Source organism: Lycorma delicatula, chromosome 5, assembly GCF_047948215.1.
Source record: "Lycorma delicatula isolate Av1 chromosome 5, ASM4794821v1, whole genome shotgun sequence".
Taxonomy (NCBI): domain Eukaryota; kingdom Metazoa; phylum Arthropoda; class Insecta; order Hemiptera; family Fulgoridae; genus Lycorma; species Lycorma delicatula.
The window spans coordinates 143,797,987-143,813,821 of NC_134459.1; the positions used below are offsets into that span (position 1 = coordinate 143,797,987).

Below are 15,835 nucleotides of genomic sequence, written 5' to 3' on the forward strand. Positions count from 1 at the left end.
CAGTATGTCGTTTCGAATATTTATTAATCTCTATTTCCAGTATTTATCATTAAGATTAAAAAAAAAAATTATTTTATCTAAAATTTTTATTTTTACGTAAATTATGAATACTTACAAAGAAACGCTACCAGTATAAAAACGCCACAAATACAAAAACAAGCCAGTTTTCAGGAAACAAAATAAATAAGATATTTTTCTTTTCTTAAAAGAGTAATAATTTAGAGACAAATTGAGTACTATTATTTTTGTATTAAATGAATGTAAATACGTGTATTTTTTTACCTCAAACTGTTCCATTAATTTTCCTGAAATTTTATGTACGAGTATGTATGTAATCAGGTGCAGTAATCAAAATTTTTGTAGGTGTCCTGACATTAGACACAAATTACTTCCGAAAACGGCATAACCATTCTTTATAATAAACATATAATGTCAGGCTTATAAAGAAAAGTGAGGAGTGAAGTTGTTTCCCATTCTATCTTCGTTGAGCAAAAGAATCTGTTTAACGTGGCTTGCTAAGCTCATCAAATTACAGTAGCCCTATAATTAATACTTTCATCCTATTCACCCGACAACCGGTTATGTAGTGAATAACTCTTAGAGAAGGCGATTCTGACTAGTGTCTTTTGTATCTCAGAATTTTAGACTGGATACGGCAGTAAGAAAGAGTGTGACAGATAGTATAAAACAGAACAGTTTAATGTTCTGCCCTGTACCGCACCTTCAGCTAAGTATAGCACGATTGAGAGGGTGTCCTTTCACTCAAACGACTGTTCCCAACTACCGGCTAAGTCCGGCATGGCAGGTCGAGTCGCCGGTTGGAGCTTTTTTGTTTTTCCTTGCCCACTGTAATGGGGGTACATCATTGCTGCTTCCCCCCATCGGTTTCGGGTCTTTTCATGTTTTTCCTGTCACTCTCCACAATCACCAAGATTCTCAGAGCTAAGGGATTCAGAGTCCTTCCTCACTTCCTCACCGACGCACTCTTGGCATCGCTTCTCGGCCTCTTGTCGGCTAAGATCAAAGTGTAGTATCTGTTCTTTTCAGCTTAATATCTGTACGCTCGGAAATATGACAAGAGTTTTAGGGGGCTTGGTCCAACTATGTCGCGGGTTGACCCGGTATTGCAGTACATTGCCTTTGTTTAGTAGAAGATAAAGTAACGTGGGAACTTTTCATATAATTGAAACATTAAAAGATTATGCATTATCCTCCAATTTTAATTAATGATGACAAAAATAACTATTTTAATCGTCCGTATTGTTTTCTATTTTAGTTTATTCGATCTTTCGATCTTCTACTATGTTCGGTCTTCCGATTCATCTTACTGTCTTTCAACCTAAAATCGAGACGTATTCGCTAACCTGACTGTCACAAGATACAATTATTTAAGTCAGCATTATTATATACGTTCAGATTAAGTTTTTGAGTGTAAATCGTGTCTTAAAAACCTCCCGGTTCACAATTTCCCGGTATTTTTTAGGCAGAATAAACAGAATAGAATAGAAATAAAATAAACAGAATTATCAAACATTTCTATTGTATTCAGTTCTTCATTACTGGAATCACGACTGTTCTATTGCGACTTTTAACTCCTCCTCCAAATCGTTCGATCTAGACCGTAATGTTTAATGCCTGGAGAAAAATAGTCGTCTAAAGCTACCCTTAGGAAACTCTTCTTTGATTTTAATCGTCCTGCTGTCTTTTGGGCTTCAAACAATGGGTACTTCATCAAATATTTCTCTTGTGTGCTCTTGTAATGTTTAGCGGTGCAGACCGTGTTGTTCTTATGTGAATTTAATGGAGCGTGTAATTAACCTACAAGTAATGTTAGACGTCTACTTCCTTTGCGGGAGTAGGTCTTCCCCGTATAGGAATGCCTATAACCTCATCAAAAAGTATATTGCCTATAGAAGTCCTTAAAACGTGAGGTTTTATTTCTTTTCAAGTTTTCGTAAAAAAAATTCCATTTATCGTATCTGAAGAAAAATTTACAATATTATCAATGGAGTTTCAACTCCAAAATTAAAAATAAGTCGATCGGTGTATTTGATCACGAGTAACGCATGAATTTACGGGTCGAATTGAGATATTCCTTTTTTTTAGTAGGCTAAAAGATAATTAATCAGACTTAAAAAGAGTCATTTTTATTTATAATAAATTCTTTTTATTTGTTAAAAATCCATGACGTAGACATTTTGGTTTAAAGTATAAAAACATAGCAGGGACAAGTCGTTCACCTAACTACGCACATATATAATATTTTCTTATTGTCCGCGTTATTAGTATCTTACAAAATAATTACGGTTTTAACATTCACTAACATAGATTTTATTAAGCTTTTAGTGAAACTTTTAAACTGAAAGTTTTTAAACGGATGTAATTTCCTTTTTTTTCAGTATATTAGGAATATTATCTGGCCCACTTCATTATTATTAAAATTATTACCGCAAATAATTTATAGCAATTTCAGTAAAATTTACTTTCAGATAGCATACGAGCAAATAATAATACTACATTGTTCAATTCAGATTGCTGACTATTATTATAATTATTAGTCTGTGACTATTTGTTATTAAAGTACTTATAACAGTTTTATAATACACAATAGAATATAAATAAATTGCTATGTTACTTTATTTTCGTTCTACTTTCTTATTTCGATCGGGAAATGCAAAACGGATTTTTTTTATTTTGCATTGTACAACGGTCTTGAAAACTGTTCTATCAAATATGGTCAACTAAAGTCATGTTTACAATTGAACATAATAAATAACTTTTGCATCGATTTTTTTTCTTTTAAAATTTGTATTGTCAGTTTCTTTACACAGTGTATTGTAACAGTCTTCTATGCACAGAGTGAAACTTTAAGTATCATAATTTAATATTTATGGTCGACCTTATTATAAATTTTGTGTTTGATATGCTTTATACTTGACTATTTTAATATCGCTTACTCATTCATCAGGAACAAACCGTTTGTTAAGTGCACGCATTAAGCCGATGTTATTTCGTAATTCTAAAAAGAATTATTAACTGTTAATATGCTTTTGAGTAATAACATATTTTATTTTTTAATTTCACTATAATAATTTAAGATTCAAAGGTGAGGCGGAAATATAGCCGTTTCGTAAGGAGATTGCGTACATTATCTTATGTGAATCTAACAAAGATCTAAAGGATGGTTTAAAATATTCCTGTTATATTTTCGCCAGCACATGCGACTCCTTCCGGAAAGGGAAGCGTATTGCATCCTCCAAATATTTGGGCCCCCGAAAGGCGCATTCCTGCTAGGCCTGAATGCGCTAGCACCGAAAGCACTTAAGGGTACGGACTAAAATGGAATCACGCCGGGAGAACAAAGCTTATACACTGCTAGTTTCCCGTAGTCATCCTGACCCCGAAGGGGAAGACACCCAACATGTGACCTTTCCGGTCGCCACGCCCACTCCCTCTGTAGCTAGCCCTGAAGGGCTTTACCAGAGGTCATCTTCAAAAACCTCGGCGGTAGACATATTGCAGTGCCTTGGCTAGGATGCCACCGATGTTGTCACAGCGCCGCAAGTGACATTCCGACCGGTGTACTTCTAACAAAGGTGGACACGAACAAAAAACACATCTCAGTTAGTCTTAAAAAAGACTGAATCATCAATCGTCGAGTGAAGGAACTGAAATCACCTACACTTACTCGGGGAGATAAAAGTGAGTCCGACACACAACTTGAACTAAAACTAAAACACAAAAAAAATTAAACTAAAACATAAACCATAACTTAACTTGTAACGATTAACAAAAACAAAGAAACAAGAACAATAAAACAAAAGAGACAAAGGAAACAAAACCCAGCCAGGACTAAACCCCCTCCGTTATCCTTTCTTTTACTAGATAAACTCCGTGAATTCCTTGACTATAGACCGTTCAGCCTGGTTACCCCAGTTCTGATGAAAATTCAGCGCTGATACTAGAATGTCCAGTAGACAAATAATCTCGTTACGCTTCTCATCACATTTCATGCTTTCATACAGCACATGAAAAGCGTCATCTAACACCCCGAATATCAAGTACAAACCCGTATGAACCAGGCCGAATCTCGCCTGCTTGTCCCGAAAAGCACCGTGTCCCAAATGAATACTTGTTTGAGAAAATCTAGAAGGCGCGCCGCAAGCATCTAATACCTGGGAAGAGATCATGCGTATACCGCCAGTCTTCTCTCACATTCCATCTAACTTGCCATAAATCAAATCCGTGCTACTCGATTTCCCGAATCTATTCGGAAGTCAACTCACCCAACTTCCTAGCAGCATAACGTTCCTGGCTTTCTACCACAAGAATATCGATTGGTCTCAATCCTGTAATCACCAAGACAGCTTCTCGTGAATTAGTTTGGTAACCACCTGTTATCGTCAGCAACATAAGTCGTTGGGTCCTCAGTAAAGTATTCCGGTAAAGGCTATTATAACATAATAGCCTCGCACACGCCTTTGTACAGAATGCTGATAGTCTTAAAAGACCCCAATCAGGATTGACCACACGTCGAATTCCGAAGACGGCACTACAGGCCTTCTGCGCGACGTATTGAAGGTACTACTTGAATTGCAACTTTTCATCCAGATGCACCCGGAGGTACCTCTGAGCCTGAACATATTTAATACGTTGGCCTGCCATCAAAACGCGGGCATTCCGACTCGCAGCCGAACGGCCCTTGAGGAGCATCATAGTGGTCTTATCCGAGCTGAACGTCATCTTGTGTTGATAATCTTACAGCTCCAATATCCTGCAAGCATGAGTGGCCCTAAGATCAACCTCCTCCGTGAACATCCTTCGACCAGCGGGAGCCCTTCGTCGGCATAAGCCAATATGCGACATCCACTGGGCAATCTCAGCAGCAGAAGAGAATCAAACTCGACAACCCGCAACAGAAGACCCAACACACTGCCTTGGGGACAATTATTAGACCATGTCTTATCAACCTCATTGTTACCCTCGCGGAGGAACACATAGCGACGACTGAAATAGCTTTGCAGGATCTGCAATTCCGCTATCAGTAAAATCTCTTGTATGTAATTGGTAAATAGCTGAACGCCACTACAGTTTATTAAAAACACCAGAAATGTCCAGCAAAATTCCCAAGACATCGTCCGCCGACATCGTCCGCGATGGAGAACTGTACTGGTTCTCCATCAATAACACACGCGCTTACAGCCTCTCAATTATACGAAGATCCCTGCCTAAATTACAAGTAGCTTGACGCACTTCGGCCTCAGCAATCTTCAGACAGTGTACACCTGGGAAATAGAGCAACCTCACGCCTAACCCGCAAATGGTATGCGGTCTCCCACATTCTGTTGTCGTCAGGCAGAAAATTGTTTAATAATATGCGTAAAATTTCAGATAAATCTGATATTACGCCATACCAAGTCGAGAGACAGAAGAACGTCCTTTCTACGTTTGTGTCCCAAAAAGCTATACTCAGTACCCTATGGATCTTTGTTTCCTTGTTCGCTAACAAAGTAACGCCAGAAATCCCTTTTCGCCGTGCGGACTTTATGAAAATAATGACATCTTCAATCTTTATTCTCTGCAACCAGGACTGCCCGACGTTCCGGATCACCCTTACGCTGAGACGCTAAACGACTGACAGCCTGTTTCAAACGTGTTAAGTCTCCATTTCACCACGGAGCAGTTCTCTCCCGACCTGAACTTCGGGAATTGAATATTCAGCAGCATCAGTGAAAGCTGCTGAAAAAACAACAAACCCCTACGAAGAGCAACTTTACCTAGCTCTATCTGTACAACGTAAGCGCCCTGTGCATTTAAGTGACCGAATTTAACCATGTAACGCCAAAGAATTCATATACATATCGACAGCCCTCCGATAAAAACCAAATCCTTACTAGTCACAGAATGCTTAAGAGTTCTAATTTGCGCGCTTACAGTTTGCACAAGTAGAACCCCTGACTTTGGGACACTCATCACGTTTGTGTACCTCCTCTCCGCACACTTCCGCCAGCTGCTTGCAGAACTTCGTCCTGTGTCCATACTGGGAGCATTTAAAGTAATGCTGGACATCTAAATAGTTCTTGACCTTGCAATAAGGGAAACTTACAAACAGCCTACCTTCAGCAACAAAGCGTTTCCAGAGTTCAGGACTTACCTCGAACACGCCGTGGTAGCACTCGGCCTAACCCTACCCGTTTTAAATAGTAATTGATAGTTGGACTTTCTGTTCATATCTGTCATCACGTATCAGTCATCAACTCATCCTCAGATAAACGCCTGTCTATATCATAAACGATGACCCTAGGGTGCCACCTTTGTTTATACGTAGAATACTTTAATGTCGGTTTTCCGGACTTTAAGGGAGTCTGAAATAACTTTAATTGTCTGTTTACAACGACTTCTGCTCCGGTTGCTTTCGGCTTAAACTGGCCTCCCGCTTTTCTCGCAATACCTCCGTATAACCCTTATACTGAGCCTTATACAACGGGAACTGAAACTTTTTATTTTACTATGACCTCTCTCACTTCAGGAGTCCTTGCAGCTAAGGCCTCATACCCCTCAACTACAGCCACGAAAAAGGATTTAAAATCACCCAACTCAGAGAAAAACTAGTTTTCGTGAATCCAATATTCTACTTTTATAACTGTCAAAAAAATTGCGTTTCATACCATTCATTAAATTCACGCAGAAGTGAAACAGACCTCTCTTGACACCCAGGAACCTTATGAAATTATGAAATAACCTTATGAAACTTATAACCTTATAACCTTATGAAATAAGTTCAACCGCTAAAGTCGAAACACCAGACAGTCCAGCCCTCGGTTCTTCCTCTCCTGAGGATGAATCATCAGTTCGCACCTCATTTAATACCTCACCGACAGGAATGGGCTGTTTGCCCCGCCTGGGCCTACTCCCTTCTCTTTCCTGACGTAACACAAACTAATTATGTTAAAAAGAGATAAACGATAAATAATCAAACGTAGTAGTTGTTTACAACAAATAAACAAACGCCGAATCAGGCAAATGCAAATAGTAAAACGAGCCAATCAGGATAAGGCAATAGGTCTTTGCAAAAACACAGCGACCAATCACAATACAACAAGATGTCGACCGTTACTACGGTAAACAAACTATATTCTTAATTTAAAAAAAAACTATTAGAAATTATAATAATTTCCAATAAACCAGAAATAAACAACACAATTAAACATTAAACACTTAAAAAAGCACAACACTGATAAAAACCCACCAAAATAGGTGAAATTGAATCAAGAATAACCATTTGATAACCTATGGTCCAGATAGCCTAGACCATCCTTTCTTTCTTATTCTGTTTAGCCTCCGGCACCACCGCAAAGTATTACTTCAGAGGATGAATGAGGATGATATGTATAAATGTAAATGAAGTGGAGTTTTGTACAGATTGATCATTACTGAGGTGTGTGGTTTATTGAAACCCATCCACCAAAGAATCCACGACCCACGATCTAATATTCAAATCCGTATAAAAGTAACTGCCTTTACCGGGATTTGAACCTCAGAACTCTTGACTTCGAAATCAGCTGATTTGCAATGACGAGTTCACCGCTAGACCAACCCGGTGGGTTTAGCTTGGGTAACCCAAGCTAAAATAAATAAAAATAATTAACTACCAATAAAACCTTTCCTATCTGGAGGAAACAAAAGCAACTAATGAAATGAAATAATACCCAACTAAAACTAATATGTCTGGAGCAGTAAAAACACAGCTCTGGTCAACAATTTCTCACCGGTCTAAAGGATCAGAATGCAGAAAATAATTCCGTACGTAAATAAAACACAATAATAACCGCCACTAAATAAATAATTAACTGCCCGATAAGAGAAAGACACAGCAGCAAAGGACTTTTATGTAGGTTCTGCGATTAGTAGGCAGATAAATATTCTCTCGCTATCCTTGCGTTCCATTGCTTTATGATTTAAAAGTATTCAACCCATATTGTTTTTGGTAATGTGTATGCAGTTTCTGTTTGCACTAGTATCAGCGTACTCTCATGTTCTAAACTTTGACTATCAAAGTATGAGAAAATATAGTTTTAAACCAGGTTAAAATTTAAGCTGATTAGGTTACAATTATTTGTGCTTAAATTGTGTAAGTTCGGTGCTGAAAGAAAGTAAAACATTCGAATTATAAAAAAAAGGTATGTTCCACAATAAAAATAAATTTACTCGTATTTACTATTTGATAATTGCTTAAAACTTCTTTTACTGAATGAAGATAAAAACGAATTAGTTGTTTTGTTGTTACAAAAACAAAGTTGAGGGAGATTATTGGGAGTTACACAGAAACTTTTACGTAATATGATAAAGAAAAATGTTTTAAATACTTCAAAGCGTTTTAAATGTTTTAAAGCCTTCAGTTTTGCATTTATTTTATGTAAAATTACGCCATAGATAAGTAAACGAAATACAACCTTCATAGAAACGCTAATACGACGTTAAGTTTAATCATAATTAATGTTTTACCTTGTTTAACATTTTTTATATATTTTTTTAATTGTTGGTTTGCCCGCACTACATGGTAAATGACTCATAATATAGAATACTGAACCGATTACTATTTGAACGGGTAGCGGATTCGATTGTGGTACATACAAAAATTGCCCAATTTTCTTTTTTTAGTGTAATAATTAAAATTAAAATTGTAAAATTAAAAAAAATTTGTCTGATTTAACAGCCAATTGTAATTTTTGATTACCAGTACGCTTCCTATAATGTTCGCCTTGAAAATTAGTCTTAGAAAATTAGTCTTTAGACATAGTCTTAAATACTCGATCAAAGAAGAATAAAAAAGTCCAAGTTGATAAATTTAACCAGTAAAAATTTAACCAATAAACCGTATAATAATATAATTTTTATTAGTCGGATGTCATTTAATTTTTTTACCTTTATTTAAATTGTAAATTCGAGTGATTTAGTTATTTATAGATTTTTAGTTTATCTTACGAGAGAGAAGTAGTATAAGGTGTGTAGTTTAAGAGTAATAAAAAATATTTAAAACATTTTCAGAATAAATTTTTTTCAATGAAACGGTCTTTACTTTAGAGATATCTTCTCGTAAATTGCAATTATCTGTGTGAATTAATGCTGAGCACGTAACATTGAGTTCGGGTAGATATACCGTATAACGTAAGTTATTATTGTTAAATTTGTACACAATGAACCAATTAGTTCATGAGTTAAAAAAAAATGTTTTACAATAAAACTGAAAATAAGGCAAAATCCATTTTGAATGTATAACCGTTTACGGATAAAGAAAATAATCTTACTAATCAATTTACACAAATTTATCAAAATTGTAAAAATAAAATAAAATTTTATTTGTTTAATTTTTTTTTTAAAGATTTGTCATTTAAATTTGATTACAATTAAATGTATTTAAAGGGTTAGTATTTTCTAACCGATTAGCGGTCTATTAGTTTACAGTTAATTAAACAGCATCGTTATCGTGTTGATCAGATTAATATATCTATCGTTTTTGGGAAATTGGGGGTTCCACCTTTTAAATATAATAAACATCTTCGATTTAGCCTAAGCCCCGGAAGTTTTTGTTACAAATTATTTTATTCAATATTTTCGGAATTATTAAACAATTTATCAGAAAACTATTAAAAAATTCATAGGTTATTCCATCAGGTCTGAAACTTTATTATATTTATATATTTTTTTAAAGTTTTATCCTTGTAAAGTGAAAGGGAAATCAAAGATAGGCGCATATTAATAACACAAAACCGAATGAGGTTGAGAATAACATGAAAGTAAATAAATAATTAATCCATATCTTTGGTATATAATTATTTATATCGGTCTGATTTTTTAAGTCTCCGTACAATTACCCAAAAATTTCAGGGTTATTGATATTATTTAAATTTTTCCGTAAATCTTCATAGTACTTTAGTTTTTCGAATTTAATTGAATTCTTATAGCCTTTCTTAGGATTTAAAGAAATCGAAATATAAAGGATATTTGAGGCCAGAAATTATATACAATCAGTATTTGTTCTTAAAAATACGTTAACATTATTTGCACTAATTATCAAAACAACAAACATTATCTGATCACATGAAATTACAATTTTCAACAAATATATTGGACCGATGATTTAACAGTGGTATTTAATAAATATTCCAATTTCTAGCCTATTATATATACAATTTAATTTGTATTTCTACGTCGAGTAGTTTTTTATCTAGAGGCAATAACCATATGCTATAGAGATTGACGGAAATATTTATAAAATATTATTTTTATTATTATTTCCATCTTTAGATTAGAAAGGTAGATTTTACATTTATATCCGTACTTTCTGCATAAATTATATATTAAAAAAAAATTATTATTGAATAAAAGAAATAGTTATACTTAAATTGGTTTGTTAGCGTCTTACTATTTTTATTTCTATTATTTATTAATACACTTCTTTGTTCTTTCTTTTCACGTTCCCATTTGATTAATTCTTTGTCGATGAAATTTCTTCCTTTTATAAACTAATTTTTAACTACAACAAAAAAGAGAAATAATAATGTAATAAACTGTAGTATTGTTGTTGTTATCTTTACTCTTTTTTTTAAATAATTCTAAAGAATATGATTAATTTTTATTGTAATTACCTACGGTGAGAGGTGTAGATGTGATGTAAAAGCGCATGCATGCGATGTCATCAAATCGATCTTCATCGCCTTAAATGTAAATGTTCGTTGTAGTTAATATCAAACGTTGAACTACTTTACATTTACGAGTATATATGTATACGTATATACAAAACTTTCTCTTTTTAAAGAGTCTATTAAATATACATTGTCCTGTTATTTCTTTTTTTTTATATTTCTAATAAGGTAAAACGCATGTACCACTTAAAATTTTGTAAATTAAGTGTGTGAGGGCGTAACCTACATACACCTACATGTATTCATCCTTAATATACCAACGTATTTGTTATTTTTTCTGTTATAATTTAATTCTGTTTTAAGTTTATTCATATACATTATTGTTTACAAAAAAAAAATTAGTTTGAGTATTTTTACTTCCTTGTATGAAGTAAAGGAAGTATTGTGATCGCGAAAATTTTCAGTTTTCAGATTGCAATGGAAATATCCATTTTGACTATCCCTGAATCCTTTTTTGAACTAGTTTTGACTTGACGTCGTCTGTACGTACATACGTATGTATCTCGCATAACTATAAAACGATTAGCCATAGGATGTTGAAATTTTGGATTTAGGACTGTTGTAACATCTAGTTGTACATCTCCCCTTTTGATTGCAATCAACTGAATCAAAAGTGTCCAAAAAAGCCCAAAATCCAAAAAATCTGAATTTTGGACTTTTTCTAAACTGCAGTAATAAGCCCTCATTGAGAGATTTTCAACGATATATCATAAGTGGTACTTATTTTCACTGGTTCCAGAATTACAGCCAAATAAAATTTTAATTTATGAAATATTTGGACCTTAACCTCTCATGGTAAAAAGAAATTTTAGATGAATAATATTCAATAATAATAAAAAAATTGAAAAAATAGAAGTTTTTAATGAAATCAAATTTTATGTACTTTAAAAAATGTAATTTAATATGCGTACAAGGAAGTCATGTGGTGTCCACATCAGATTTTTTAAATTTTACTAATATGGGAGTATTACAATAGGAAACTAGCATAATTTTCTTTTCATACTTTACAACCTATGTTTATAAATTTCTGAAATAGGTCTAAAAAATTTATACCTAGTAAATAATTTTTATTTCCTTAATCGTTTAATAATTCGTAATAATAATTTAAATAAGAAAGTATCTGTAAAAATTGTATGAAATTAAAAAAAAATTATTAGCTTTTTTAAAATTTTAATTCTAATGATTATTATTTAAAATTAAATGTAATAATTTATTAATTAATTTGCTATAATAATTATTATTATATACAACCCATGGCTTGTATATAATAATTATTATTATATACAACCCATGGCTTGGCTGTTTAAGTAACATGTAGTAGTCCTTGATGGTTTACCTTATTAGGAATTTGTTTCTAAATATTTTTTTCATAAAATGATATATGAAAAAAGCAGAAAACATTAATTCTGCTTTCTTCCAATTTATAACTATTCTTTTAATGGCTATTTATATAGTCATACGCTAACATATCAGTTTTACGTATGTTAAGAGAATACTTTTATTGTACATATTATCTTTTATTAACTTCCCCTCCCTTTAAAAAATGAACAGAAAAATGTAAAATGTAACTGAAAGGAAACGCATAAAGTTGTAGTTAGGTTTTCCCAAAAATGAAGTTTAAAACTAATGAATTAAAATTGCAAAACAAAGAAAATTTGTATTAATAATAGCGTCCCGCGTACCTGTTTTTGTTCTTTAAACTGCTTCTAATTATATATCTTTTTCCTGAAAACATCCCTTCCAGGATGCCCATTTCCACCACATCACTTCTGATTTTCTTAACCCAATTTGTTGCGTTTCTGAGTTTCATAAGATGATAAAAAAACAATTTCGTCAGCCTGTTTGTATCCATCCTCTTTAGGTATCCATAAAATTTAGTTTTTCGTTTTCTTGCCGTCGTTCTGAAAGTTTCCGTTTTTTTGTAGAGTTCCTCGTTGCTTCGTAGTCACCATTCTCCTTCTTTAAATCATTATTTTCAAATAAAAGAAAATTTTAAAAAAATTTTATTTTCTTATGTACAGTAAAATTATTCTTAGTCGTCGTCAAGAAGAGAAAATATTTAATTCGAATGGTAAACTTTTTTAAATATTTATTTTATTTTTCTCTTCACCAAATACACCGATTTCATTGATTCGTCTTTGTTTATTTTTTTAGAGGAACCCCCATTTTTAATTTTTCTAAGATAACTCATGTGAAAATTCGCATTTGGAAGGGTCTTAGCTCACGCTCGGTAGTATTATATATACTAACTTTGGATAAAAAAAAATTATTTGGAAGTAGATTTCTCGCCTTTGAGGTTTTTTTAATGAACGGCTTATCATAAGGACAGCGTTTTGTCAATTTATTCCAATTTTAAATAAATAAAAATACATTTAAAATATGAAAAAATAAATTAAAAGAATTAAAACCGGTTTAAAAAAAAAGAAGAAAAATATAGAAACTTTGCTTTATATTCTTCTTTAGATTTCGACTTTTGAAGTCCTTGTTAAATAATTGATCAGTATGTTTATCGGGAGTTGTTTTTATTTATGTATCGACTAATAAAAGTCGAAATATAAAGAAAAACTGAAAAATTATTGTCTTTTACATTAAAAGGCTAGTTGTTTTACTAATTAAAAAATAATTAATTCAGTACAAATAAGAACTCAAATATTTGATTTATTTATGAAAAAAAACACAATAAAACAATTGGAAAAAATAAAATGAAACGTATTAAAAATAATGTTACAATCAAAATTATATTTTTTTTAAACAGTATAAATAATAAAATTTAAAAACAATTCAGAATATATTCTTTTCAGTTTAAAATCAATTATTTGATTTTTTAAAACCCTTGATCGACAGTGTCATGCAAGTTTATATAACCTTTGGATCATTAAATGATTTTAAAGAATTTTGGATTATAAAAAGAAAAGAATTTTAGAGTCCTAGAAAAGATTAAAAAATCTTATAACTTTTCCATTTTTGTATCTGTCTGAGAAATATACTTTATGTTTCTGAAAAATTTCAGCATTATTGAATGTTAATAAGCATCTTTTTGATGAAGGCAGTAAAGGACATACGGCATACTACCAGAAGAAATAGCCATTTTAAACAAATTTGTTCTTAGTTAACTTTCTTTTCAAGGTAATTGAGGAATTTGTTATTATTTCTTTTGTCATCTGGAAAACTATTGTTAATTTAAAAGAGTCAAAAGACTTTCTTTTATACAGATTTTTATTCTTAATACATTAATAAACGTTTAAGTAATTAGATTAAAACATTACCGTAATTTAGTAAAAATAAATAAATATATTTTACTTTTTTCTCCCATTTTCCATAATTTCTAAAAATAAAAATATAAAGTATTTGCTCTGCATACAGTCGCCAATTATAACTCATGAATTATAGAACTGTGAGTAATTTTTAAATTATTTTTTTACTGACGTTTACTACGGTTATTTTAAAACAGAATAAAACAATATCTATTTTGTTCATGGGTTTTTTTTTTTAATAACTGAACGTATTTTTAACATTCTAATAATTATTAACTAAATTATTAACAAGTTAACATTTTTATTTACACGAAAGAGTTGGTTTATCAAATTTTTTTCTAATTTTAGAAAAGTTCTATAAAAAGTTAAAATACGCGTAAATTTCTACTTTCAAATTATAAAAAACAAAAACGTGCTGGGAGCATTACTGCTGTAGGTCATTACTAAACCTGTCTGTTAACATCGGTTTAATCATTGCGCTTTGTGTATTCAATTTTATTTAATTTCATTACCTTTTTTCTTCTATTAATTTCAAGTTTTTTCAGCTAAATCTTGTTTTACTTTCATCTTGTTTAATGAATTTTACTATTTTTTTTTTTTATTAAAAATGTCAAATCAACTTTTATTTTCATTTCTTGTTTATGTATGCAAAAAAATTCTTCTACATTCTACTTCCAGAGCCGTAAGGAAGATATATAAATGAGTTAGTTTAAATATTAAATAACTAATCATAAATATTTTTTCCTTATAATAATAAAACCTAACGAACAGGATATTTGTTCATTGTTTGTAAATCAAATATTGCTAGAATTCTTTCGACAAATTATATGGTTCCTTTAAATATTTTAAATAGGTTTTACTGGAAATGATCTTAAAGTAAAGTAAAAATGTATATATAATTGAAAATTGGCAAATAATTTTAATTAAGATTTAAATAATTATACGACTACTTTTTGTGGGAAAGATGACATTTGAAGTCGATAGTATCGATTACTAACTTGTCGTTGTGTTAATAAATTTCACGAGTCGATGGCTCGATATATTGATATATTTTACTTTCTTGTACGAAGTAAAGGAAGTATTGAGATCGCGAGAAATTTCAATTGGAAGATTTCAATGGAAATATCCATTTTTACCATACCTGAATCCATTTTGACTAGATTCGGCGTGACGTCTGTACGTAGGTATGTAAGTATGTATCTCGCATAACTCAAAAACGATTAGCCGTAGGATGTTGAAACTTTGAATTTTGGACAATTGTAAAATCTAGTTGTGCATCTCCCCCTTTTGATTGCAATCGACTGAACCAAAAGTGTCCAAAAAAAAAGTGTCTGTAAAAAAGAGATTCTCAACGATATATCATAAATGGTAATTATTTTCATTGGTTCCAGAGTTATAGCCAAATAACATTTTAATTAATGAAATATTTGGATCTTACAAGGGGAAGGCACATCGGTTCGAATCAGACTCCATCTCCTTTTTTTTAACTTTTTTCTTTTCTAATTTAAATATATTGATTTATTAATAATTATTAACCTCTCATTGTGAAAAAAAATTTACAATGAATAATACAATAATAACAAAAAAAAAAAATATTAGAAATTAATGAAATAAAATTTTGTGTACTTTTCGTTTAAAAAAAATGTGTAAATGTGATTTAATTTCATTTTATTAATGGCTTCTTATTAACCACATGATGACCCAGTAAGTACCTATCTGCAACTCCGAAGTTTTCGAGTTCGATTCCTGGCTAGGATGCAAAGTTTATAATCGGTTAACCCTGCTGTAATTACTAACAACCGTTAGTTGCTTGATGCCAAGTAAAAATAACATAAAATAAAGGAATTTTTACAAAGAAAAACATTACAGAAATAT

General features: G+C 31.8%; 1 protein-coding gene and 1 pseudogene across 1 annotated transcript in view; one reads left to right on the plus strand and one right to left on the minus strand.

The window, feature by feature from the left end:
- Window positions 1-10,693, minus strand: part of LOC142325451 (heat shock 70 kDa protein 12A-like) — an 88,268-nt gene extending 77,575 nt beyond the window's left edge. The window contains exon 1 of the mRNA XM_075367228.1: window positions 10,650-10,693. The gene's annotated coding sequence lies outside the window, so the exon portion shown is untranslated. The remainder of the gene's footprint in view (window positions 1-10,649) is intronic.
- On the plus strand, window positions 992-1,158 carry LOC142325861 (U2 spliceosomal RNA; annotated as a pseudogene).
- Window positions 10,694-15,835: the final 5,142 nt, after the last annotated feature.